This window comes from Mytilus trossulus, chromosome 14 (genome assembly GCF_036588685.1).
Source record: "Mytilus trossulus isolate FHL-02 chromosome 14, PNRI_Mtr1.1.1.hap1, whole genome shotgun sequence".
Taxonomy (NCBI): domain Eukaryota; kingdom Metazoa; phylum Mollusca; class Bivalvia; order Mytilida; family Mytilidae; genus Mytilus; species Mytilus trossulus.
The window spans coordinates 9,046,488-9,058,429 of NC_086386.1; positions in this window are offsets into that span (position 1 = coordinate 9,046,488).

An 11,942-nucleotide genomic window follows, 5' to 3' on the forward strand; every position below is an offset into this window, starting at 1 on the left:
TTTCCTGATTCGATTTTCATTTCCTTATTCGTTTTTTTTTTCCTTTTTCAATATTCATTTCCTTTTTCGGTTTCTATTCCCTTATTCGGTTTCTATTTCCTTATTGGATTTTCATTTCCTTATTCGATTTCCATTTCCTTATTCGATTTCTGTTTCCTTATTTGGTTTCTATTTCCTTATTCGGTTTCTATTTCCTTATTCGGTTTCTTTTTCCTTATTCGGTTTCTGTTTCCTTATTTGATTTCTTTTTCCTTATTAAATTTTCATTTCCTTATTCGGTTACTATTTCCTTATATTTTCAACTATCAAACATCAACACAAACCAAACTGGATGTAATTGAAAGATATCTAGAGGTCAATATACAGACTCGAACAAAAGACAAAAAAGGAAAAATATAGCGAGCTTTTTTGGGATGAAGATGTAGTAAAGACCGAACGTCAGTTTTAGTCGTCAAGTGATCATCCTTTTATATTGTTAACGTTTCATTGCGTACATCGCTTAATGTGCGCCAGTTTTAGGAGTTTAATACAGGACAGTGTATGAATCCATGTTACTTTCCCTTTTCTCTGAGTAACGAAAACTGCTCAGCGGGTCATGTGCACAACTACAAGGAACATTCAGCGGACACGTTGTCCAAAGGAACAATTCATGGCTAACCACAGCGTGAGTTACATTTAAAACATTACAAATTTTGTATTTACATCAGCCATGAACTGTTTTAATATCTTTTCTTATGTTATAAAGAAATTATGAACATTTTACCGTTCAAACTGTTCGTATCTGCGATGAGACAACTTAATTGCAGACAGAACCCGACGTGTGCAAGAATATGTATCTATTTATTGTTATAAAGAACTTTAACGGATTTATATATCTACGAACTGTTTATCCGTATATTTTATGGACTTAAATTATCATTGAACACATTGTAAAATTGTATTTATATTTTATTTTCAGTTTTTCATCTTTTGGATTGGTAGTAAAATAAAAGTCAGCTCCTGATTGTTTTATCCTTACATTAACCCAGTCATCTTGGTTACACTCACTGGTCCGGCCAGTACACATGTATATATGTGTATATATATCATTGATTCAGTGGCGATGGCAAATAGACACTGATAAGTCTTAAATAAAATTTTATAGTTTTGAATGTTTCTTCGTCAGTTGACTCAAAATAAGTGGAGGTATGTTCTTATTGCCGACAAGAGAGGCGCTCTACCTATATTAATTTGTGCATAAAGCGATTGAAAGTTGTTAGATACTGAATGCTTTTACCACAAATGCGCCTAAGTTTTAATCTGTGTATATATACTTAAAATACGATGATAACATTCATGTCTTGTTCAGGATTTCTGTCAGATCCAACCACGTTGGTTTTCCCGTTTGAATGGTTTTACACTAGTAATTTTGGGGCCCTTTATAGCTTGTTGTTCGGTGTGAGCCAAGGCTCCGTGTTGAAGGCCGTACTTTAACCTATAATGGTTTAATTTTTAAATTGTTATTTGGATGGAGAGTTGTCTCATTGGCACTCACACCACATCTTCCTATATCTATGTAGAAGTCATGTTTGTGAGATATGGTTTTAGTCGATGATGTTCATGAAGGACCTGTAGTACAAAGTATATCACTGGATTGAACTCTCTGTCTAAGTGTATCATTAAAGTGCTTTGCTTTGAGCTGAGTTCAGTGTAAGGATAAAACAATCAGGAGCTGACTTTTATTTTACTACCAATCCAAAAGATGAAAAACTGAAAATAAAATATAAATACAATTTTACAATGTGTTCAATGATAATTTAAGTCCATAAAATATACGGATAAACAGTTCGTAGATATACAAAGCCGTTAAAGTTTTTTATAATAATAAATAGATAAATATTCTTGCACACGTCGGCGTCGGGTTCTGTCTGGAATTAAGTTGTAACATCTCAAATACGAAAAGTTTGAACGGTAAAATATTCATAATTTCTTTATAACATAAGAAAAGATATTAAAACAGTTCATGGCTGATGTAAATACAAAATTTGTAATGTTTTAAATGTAACTCACGCTGTGGTTAGCCATGAATTGTTCCTTTGGACAACCAGTTGACGGTGGCCGCTTACCGGAAGAAGAAGAAGAACGTGTCCGCTGAATGTTCCTTGTAGTTGTGCACATGACCCGCTGATCAGTTTTCGTTATTCAGAGAAAGGGGAAAGTAACATGGATTCCTACACTGTCCTGTATAAAACTCCTAAAACTGGCGCACATTAAGCGATGTACGCAATGAAACGTTAACAATATAAAATGATGATCACTTGACGAATAAATGAGGAATGAGTTCCAGAACAACATGTAAGACTAACATTAAAGTATATCCGACTAAAACTGACGTTCGGTCTTTACTACATCTTCATCCCAAAAAAGCTCGCTATATTTTTCCTTTTTTGTCTTTTGTTCGAGCCTGTATATTGACCTCTAGATATCTTTCAATTTCATCCAGTTTGGTGTGTGTTGATGTTTGATAGTTGTAAATATAAGGAAATAGTAACCGAATAAGGAAATGAAAATTTAATAAGGAAAAAGAAATCAAATAAGGAAACAGAAACCTAATAAGGAAAAAGAAACCGAATAAGGAAATAAAAACCGAATAAGGAAATAGAAACCGAATATGGAAATAAACATTGAAAAAGGAAAAAGAAACCGAATAAGGAAATGAAAATCGAATAAGGAAATGGAAATCGAATAAGGAAATAGGAACTGTATAAGGAAATGAAAATCGAATAAGGAAAAAGAAACCGAATAAGGAAACGAAAAAAAAAATTTGAAAAACTTTTTGAGGAAAAAAAAATTTGAGGAAAAAAATTTTGAAGGCAAAAAAAAAATCAGTTTGGACTTGTAATATTTTTCAAAATTTGAATATCGAAAAAGGAAATGGAAACCGAATAAGGAAATGAAAATCCAATAAGGAAATGAAAATCCAATAAGGAAATGAAAATCCAATAAGGAAATGGAAACTGAATAAGGAAAAAGAAACCGAATAAGGAAAAAGAAACCGAATAAGGAAATGAAAATCCAATAAGGAAATGAAAATCCAATAAGGAAATGGAAATTGAATAAGGAAATAGAAACCGAATAAGGAAATAGAAACCGAAAAAGGAAATGAATATTGAAAAAGGAAAAAGAAACCGAATTAGGAAATGGAAATCGAATAAGGAAATGGAAATAGAATAAGGAAACGAAAATCCAATAAGGAAATAGAAACCCGATAAGGAAATAGAAACCCAATAAGGAAATAGAAACCGAAAAAGGAAATGAACATTGAAAAAGGAAAAAGAAACCGAATAAGGAAATGGAAATTGAATAAGAAAATGGAAATCGAATAAGGAAATGAAAATCCAATAAGGAAATAGAAACCGAATAAGGAAATAGAAACCGAAAAAGGAAATGAACATTGAAAAAGGAAAAAGAAACCGAATAAGGAAATGAAAATCGAATAAGGAAATGGAAATCGAATAAGGAAATGGAAATCAAATAAGGAAACGAAAATCCAATAGGGAAATAGAAACCCAATAAGGAAATTGAAACCCAATAAGGAAATAGAAACCGAATAAGGAAATAGAAACCGAAAAAGGAAATGAATATTGAAAAAGGAAATAGAAACTGTATAAGGAAATGAAAATCGAATAAGGAAAAAGAAACCGAATAAGGAAACGAAAAAAAAATTTGAAAAACTTTTTGAGGAAAAAAAAAATTTGATGAAAAAAAAATTTGACGAAAAAAAATTTTTAGGAAAAAAATTTTGAATAAAAAAATTTTGAGGAAAAAAAATTTTTGAGAAAAAAAAAATTTTTGGAAAAAAAAAATTTGAGGAAAAAAAATTTTGAGGAAAAAATTTTTTGGAGAAACGAAAAATTTGAGGAAAAAAAATTTTGAAGGAAAAAAATTTTTCAGTTTGGACTTATAATATTTTTCAAAATTTGAATATCGAAAAAGGAAATGGGAACCGAATAAGGAAATGAAAATCCATAAGAAAATGAAAATCCAATAAGGAAATGGAAACTGAATAAGGAAATAGAAACCGAATAAGGAAAAAGTAACCGAATAAGGAAATGAAAATCCAATAAGAAAATGAAAATCCAATAAGGAAATGGAAACTGAATAAGGAAATCGAAACCGAATAAGGAAATAGAAACCGAAAAAGGAAATGAAGATTGAAAAAGGAAAAAGAAACCGAATTAGGAAATGGAAATCGAAAAAGGAAATGAATATTGAAAAAGGAAAAAGAAACCGAATAAGGAAATGGAAATCGAATAAGGAAATGGAAATTAAATAAGGAAATGAAAATCCAATAAGGAAATAGAAACCGAATAAGGAAATAGAAACCGAAAAAGGAAATAAACATTGAAAAAGGAAAAGAAACCGAATAAGGAAATGAAAATCGAATAAGGAAATTGAAATCGAATCAGGAAATAAACTGTATAAGGAAATGAAAATTGAATAAGGAAAAAGAAACCGAATAAGGAAACGAAAATCCAATAAGGAAATAGAAACCCAATAAGGAAATAGAAACCCAATAAGGAAATAGAAACCAAATAAGGAAATAGAAACCGAAAAAGGAAATGAATATTGAAAAAGGAAAAAGAAACCAAATAAGGAAATGGAAATCAAATAAGGAAATGGAAATCGAATAAGGAAATGAAAATCCAATAAGGAAATAGAAACCGAATAAGGAAATAGAAACCGAAAAAGGAAATGAACATTGAAAAAGGAAAAAGAAACCGAATAAGGAAATGAAAATCGAATAAGGAAATGAAAATCGAATAAGGAAATGGAAATCGAATAAGGAAATAGAAACTGTATAAGGAAATGAAAATCGAATAAGGAAAAAGAAACCGAATAAGGAAACGAAAAAAAAATTTGAAAAACTTTTTGAGGAAAAAAAAAATCTGATGAAAAAAAAATTTGAGGAAAAAATATTTTTAGGAAAAAAAATTTGAAAAAAAAATTTTGAGGAAAAAAAAATTTTGAGGAAAAAAATTTTGAGGAAAAAAAAATTTGAGGAAAAAAAAATTTGAGGAAAAAAAAATTTTGAGGAAAAAAAATTTTGAGGAAAAAAAAAATTTGAGGAAAAAAAAATTTGAGGAAAAAAAAATTGAGGAAAACAAATTTTGGAGGAAAACATTTTTTTAGTTTGGACTTGTAATATTTTTTAAAATTTGAATATCGAAAAAGGGAAAAGGAAAAAGGAACCAACTTGTGTCTCGTGATTTTTAATACTAGGAATATGCAGAACGTCCTTACTTTTGATTTTGGTGGAGTCTCAATAGCTCCTGTAGATACACATACACATTTAGGTATTATTTTTAGTAGTGACTGTAAATGGAATAAACATGTTGATAAACTGATAGAGAAGACGTCAAAACAAGTAAATGTACTGAGGAAACTAAAATTTAGACTAAAAAGGGAATATCTTTTTATTCGTCCTATTTTGGAATATTCATCTGAAGTTTGGGATAACTGTGGGCAAATTAATTCTGAAAGGTTAGAAAAGATTCAGATTGAAGCTGCACGTATAGTTACCGGTTTACCATGTTATGCTAGTATCAACTCTATTTATAGAGAGACGGGATGGGAGAAATTAAGTGTCAGAAGGGAAGTTAAAAAACTGACCATGTTTTATAAAATTGTAAATAATCAAACACCGGATTATTTACAAGTATTGGTTCCTCCGTATGTATCAGATACTAATAATTATAACCTGCGAAATAGACATAACATTAATATACCATTGAATCGTCTATCAGTTTATCAACAGTCTTTTTTTCCATCTTCTATTACATTGTGGAATAAATTAGATTTGCATATTCGTCAAATTCCTACTTTCTTTTCTTTCAAGTTACAATTGCAACAGCTGTATTTTCATAATGTAAAACCTCCTAGGTACTATTTTTATGGAGATAGACTGCTATCTGCATTACATGCAAGGCTACGCAACAAGTGCAGTGCACTTAGCGCAGATTTAAACAAGGCCAATTTAGTACATGATGCATATTGTGCATGTGGGTACACTAGTGAAAGTGTTGAACACTATTTATTATATTGTAATAACTTTGCATCGCAAAGAAATGTTATGCTTACCGAACTGACCCACTTAGACATTCCTGTTACAATTGAAATGTTATTGTTTGGTAATGACAACTTAGATACAAAAGACAATTTTGTAATATTTTCTGCAGTACATAAATATATAAAAGAAACTCAACGTTTCTCACTCTGATAACAACCTTGCTGGTTATTGTTTTATTTACTAGTCTAAAGTACAGACGATGCATTGTTCGAATGATTGATTTATTGTTCATAACGGTTAAAATAATGTTTCGCCTCAATGGATTTCAATTATTGAAGTTAAAACAAAAACGATACTTACATTAAACATACGTTCTTGTCATCCTTTTATCCGCATTTTAACGTCAGAATTTAATGTCCGTATCACAATTATATATATTCACAATATTGCATGTTACTTTTACAACTTCTACATGTAAATATTATAGAAAGTCATTTAAAAGCACACTAATAACAGTAGGTGTTTTCCCTTGAGACCGATCGTTTGGGTGTGTTTGATTATTTAAAAGAAGAACGTTTGATATCCACTGAGCCGTTTCTATTATTCTTTGTGTATAAATATTATAATAACAATAGTTGTGATTTATTTAATTATTTTTCATGCCTTCATGCTTATTAGAAAAATACAAATTTATGTTATGTGCTATATAAATATAATGTATATTCATGTATATTATGGAGAAGACGGAACTAAGTTGGAAAACTTGTGTCTAATCCATTTGTTTTCAACAATAAAATATGTTTAAACTAATAGTACTGCAACCAGAGTTCATTTTTTTAAACTTTAATGGTCCGGAAGAACACACAGATAAATTATATATCGATGGAAAGAGGAAAACGTGTACAATAAGAAAAGTTGGGTCGTAAAAATCAAGAGTGGTCACAATTTTGTAAAATTGAGGTCAAAGGTCAGACCTAAAAATATCAATATTTCAACCACAAGGACAAAAAGGAGAAATATTCAATATTTATTCAATAGAATGCTACAAACACGATTCAATTATAAGCATATGCTATAAACGATGTTTAAACGACAACTTTGACTACTTATAAGAAGAGCTGCCATTACAAATTAGCGTTGATTTGGAACCTTCTGATTTTTTTCCATTTAAGACATAGCAAACGAAAAAGCGGCCTTGACCTTTTCACATCCATAAACCTTCATATTGTGTATAGTGGTTCACTATAGTATATTACAGAATTATTTTCTAAACTATAAAACACCAGTTTATCAAATTATTTCAATATTTTTTCTATCTTTGAAAAAAACAAAATTCAAGCGCTAAAACAGTGTTTTTAAGTTTGCATCGTGAAGGTTGTGGATTTTGTTAAAATTAGTATCTAGTTATAGATAAATACATATTGTGCATTTGCAAAGCCTGGACAGAGCAGTTATAACACAAAATATACTATAGTCACCCGAGGCGAATGCGAGGTTTAAAAAAAATGAGTAAAACAAAGTCAGTTTAGTTCATGAACATTTTTTTAGTGGGATAATCCTGGTAAAAAAGTTAACTCATTATTTTTTTAAGGGAAGGATGAAAAATTATACAATGCAATGCCAATTTTCTAATGTTGTAATTCAAAATCAGTCATGATCCTTATATAACTTTTAAAAGCGACACACAATAGCTCAAGTATTCATTAAATAGGGACATGAATCAATCTCTTAGTCATCATATGCGGATTCAGTACGCGTATTAGCATTATAAGACACTCCCTTTTTTTTTATAAGAACAGGTTCGGCGCAGGACAGAGTTTGTTTAAAACAAACACATTTTTTAGTACACATGCTATCTGGAGAGTAAATACCGTCATGATTCGGTCAAACTCGTCATATACAGTCTTACATTTACATCAATGTTTGTGACACATATTCCCATATGCATATGCATGATATATCTGCACTGCCAATCCCAAATGTAATGGGGCGAATGATGCTTCAGAAACGATTGGCTCTGTAATAGCCATAAATTTACGAATTTTTGTTCTCTTAGGGAGAGTATACGGGTCAGAAGCGCCTTTGTGTTATTTTTTCACCAATTAACTAACAAATGAACTTTTGAGCCTAGGCTCCGTGTTGAATACCGGACCGTGATCTTTAATGGTTTACTTTTATAAATGTGACTTGATTGATGTATTGTATCGGCACTCATACCGCATCTTCCTATATCTATTAAGAAGCTATGCGGGCATCATTTCCATAGAAATACCAAAACGAGGACATAGCTCATAAGAACACTGGTGGCAGGGTGAAGTAATTGTTCTTCTTTTAATGTATCCTTGATTTTTTCAGACACACCTTGGTGTAATTCTGAAAGTCTTAAGTTAAACATAGACTTCAATTTTCCTGCAGCAGATATGGCATCCTCTATATTGAATTCAGAGCTAAACTTTATATTTCATATCCCTTGGGTCCCCCTGTGTCTGAATTGTAAGGTGTCACAATATCTAGTTAATTCTGGAGTTTGGCAGTTTGGTAAGCATCAGAGACAATCTTGGGTAGAAGTGATCGGTATATGTAGAGTATGTGCTACATGAGAAATACTTTTTCTTATGGAAGAACAAATCACATCACTTACAATCGTTATTAATGAACTGACAGCAAGTTCAAATTCTCTTTTTCAGTAACTATTTTACTTAATTGCACAGGTGTTGACTTCAATAAGTACTTGGTTATGCATGGATAAATGATTACTCACATTAATAAGCACAACTTAAAAGACTGTCAACACGTTTAGAGGACTCAGTTTTGTGTAGTTTTCTGTTTTGTTGTAAAGGTTTTTCTTTTACACAAAAACACTGTTTTCATGTCTAAACTACAAGGAAGAAACTGAGCGAGAGATCATATAAATGTGTCAGGTTGTGAGGATGCATGTCGATCAGTTTGATCACATATATGGATTTCTGTTGTTTCTAATTTAAAGTTCCCCAAAGGTGACTGGGGAAACGAAATATGGTTACTTGGTCTTCTTCCGACCGGCAGTAAAACGAATTGGGGCGTCCGTTTTGCTGTGCGGGATGTACCAAGTTCGCAGTCACGTCCGGTCAGTATGGGGACGTAACATCCGATGCCTCGTGTAAAGGGAGTGCCACGTTAAAATCCCTTGCAACAACTCTTTGAGGAGTCCGTAGGTGGTCTGTAGCAATGGAAAAATTTCTGTCCAAGTCCTATATACCATCATTTTCCAGTGGCAGTCTTAATTTTCCAGACCATCATCCCGAATGGCCTCTATTATGACAACATCTACCTATTGTTTTTATTGTTAACTTGTTCTCGTCGTAAACACGCATGAAATATTTGCCACTGGACATTAAGCAACCAACAATCAATCAATTAATCAATCTAATTTAATGAAGCACCAATTGTGCCTTCTGGTGCAAGTCTTATAACATAACTGATGATTCGCCAAAGGAAAGCAGAATATCAAAAAAAGTTGGTTTTAGCATCATCTTGTCACACACCAAATCTCCGCGTAACTTAGAGTACTTTTCCCCCGACCTTGCATGCATATTAGTTGCTCTGAGGTTAAACATTAACATACACTGTATTTTCACACTATATCAACTAGTCATTATCCGGGGAAAAAAACTCTTATCCGAAGGATTTGGTTAACTTTTATAAAAAGTCAAAATTTTATTAACAAAAATATAACTTATTTACAGAAAATACACGAAGGAACAACTATATATATATTCAAATTTCTCAAAAATAAATTAACTTCTCCTACAAAATCTACATAATCACATCGAAACTATCAAACTGATTTTGAAGGAAAAAATAAATGCTGGAGTTGATTGACGGATAGGAAATTTCCGTAATTAAAAAAGGTAGAAATGATGTTTTTATTTTTGAGTTTTTGATCAAATTGTTTGGAATTTGCCCAACAGAATTTGCATGCAGTATCGCAATAATATGTTTCGACCTCTCAAATGTCAAATACTGTTTTTGAATCATACGTTTTCTCGTTTTTAAAGAAAAACGCGTTAAATTTCAATCTAAAAAAACAGCCAACTTTAAGTTTGAAAGTTTTACTTGGAGATGGTATTATATTTATGTCTTCATCATTCCGATGATCCTTGATGATATGTGCATAGAAAATATTTACGAAAATAGAGAGAAACTAAACCAAAAAATATATTTTTGGATTTTAAGGTAATTACCCAAAACCGTAAATTGAGGGGTACCCTCATTAAAGAGATAAAATACACAAATGTGACCATAGAAACTTTTTACGACCCGACGGAAATTAAAAAATAGATATTATTCTATCATTTAAAACAATTTGCAGCCGTGTGTTATTCCGGACCATTAAACTCGTTAACTAAGCGTCTTTTTCGATGTCAGTTGCAGTACTATAAGGCTTTTCTACCTCAGACATAGATTACCTTAGCTGTATTTTGGCAATACTTTTGGGAATTTTAGTCCTCAATGCTCATCAACTTAGTATTTTATTTGGCCTTTTTAACTTTTTTGGATTCGAGCGTCACTGATGAGTCTTTTGGTCTGGTGTCTATACTTAATTTGATTCTGGTATCTGTGATGAGTTAATGTATTATATGCAGTCATAGAAACTATATATGTATGTATATAACTGTTCCATATCTGCTAAATATTTACAACATTATAAAGTATATACATAGGCTTTATTCATATTTGAAAAATGTTATGTGCATTCTGAATCGAACATTTGTGTGAATCTTGAAACTGAACACGTAAATTTATATTAAAAGTGAAGATAAAATGCCGAAGACAAATTGAATTTCAATTAAAACCCAACACATTTCACGGTTGGATTTTGTGGTTGTGGAAAGTATAAAATCTGCTGTATCACCCTCACCCACGTGAAATTAAAGTTATAATATTTCTGCTTATACTTTCTTTTAAATTTTGAATTAAAAGTCATAATTTATGACAACATCTACATAGCTATCATTACATGCATTGAATTAATTGCTTGATATATATTGTTTCCTGAAATGTAATATAATATGAGCCAGGGTAGAGGTGAAGTAGAATAATGATACATGTTATCTATAAATAGTGCTTTCTTCAATAATGCTGAGCACCTATGTATTACTTATGGCTGACTACTATCTAGATATTTTACTGTGAATAGACTGTTATGTTTGTGCATTCTTTGAAACAATCTTAATCATTTTCAAACATTGCTGTTTAATGAGGAAATAGATTTTTGATTTTTATTTAAAAAAAAACTTTCAATTAATTGCATTTTTTGACATTTTAAGATTGGTAGTTTACATTTCCATAATGTTATTAAATGGTTTTTCCTCTCTCAAAAATATGTGTTTTGATTTCTATTGTCAAAAGACTACACTTATTTAAGTAAAGCAAGTACCAGTAAATTCTTTAGATAGTTAAGTGAACTGAATATTAAAGAGGCACTTCAAATCACAGGTGAAGCAAGGTCGAGCGACGAAATAAAAAGTCCACAAAACACTGCATAGGAATCCAAAGATTAAGTTTCACGAAACAGTTCCTATGTTATATATACTGAAATGTCATATATTCCTGTTTCAGCTGGTTGTAGAAACATATTTATCATAATACATCTCGCAAGAGCGCTTCTGCATAATTAAATTTATGTGACTGTTCAAGCATTCACTTTTAACATGTTTAAGTCGACTTTTCTATTCATAATTTTCAGTGACTGCTTGTGACCTAATTATAAAGCTCAAAAGAAAAATAAATAATGTACAAATTATCGAATTTTAATGGCGCGTTCATCGCTTGTAGAAGTTAAGACATACTCAACACCCATAGTCGATTTACCGCTTTTCGTATTTATCATTTTTACTGTATGTATACGACA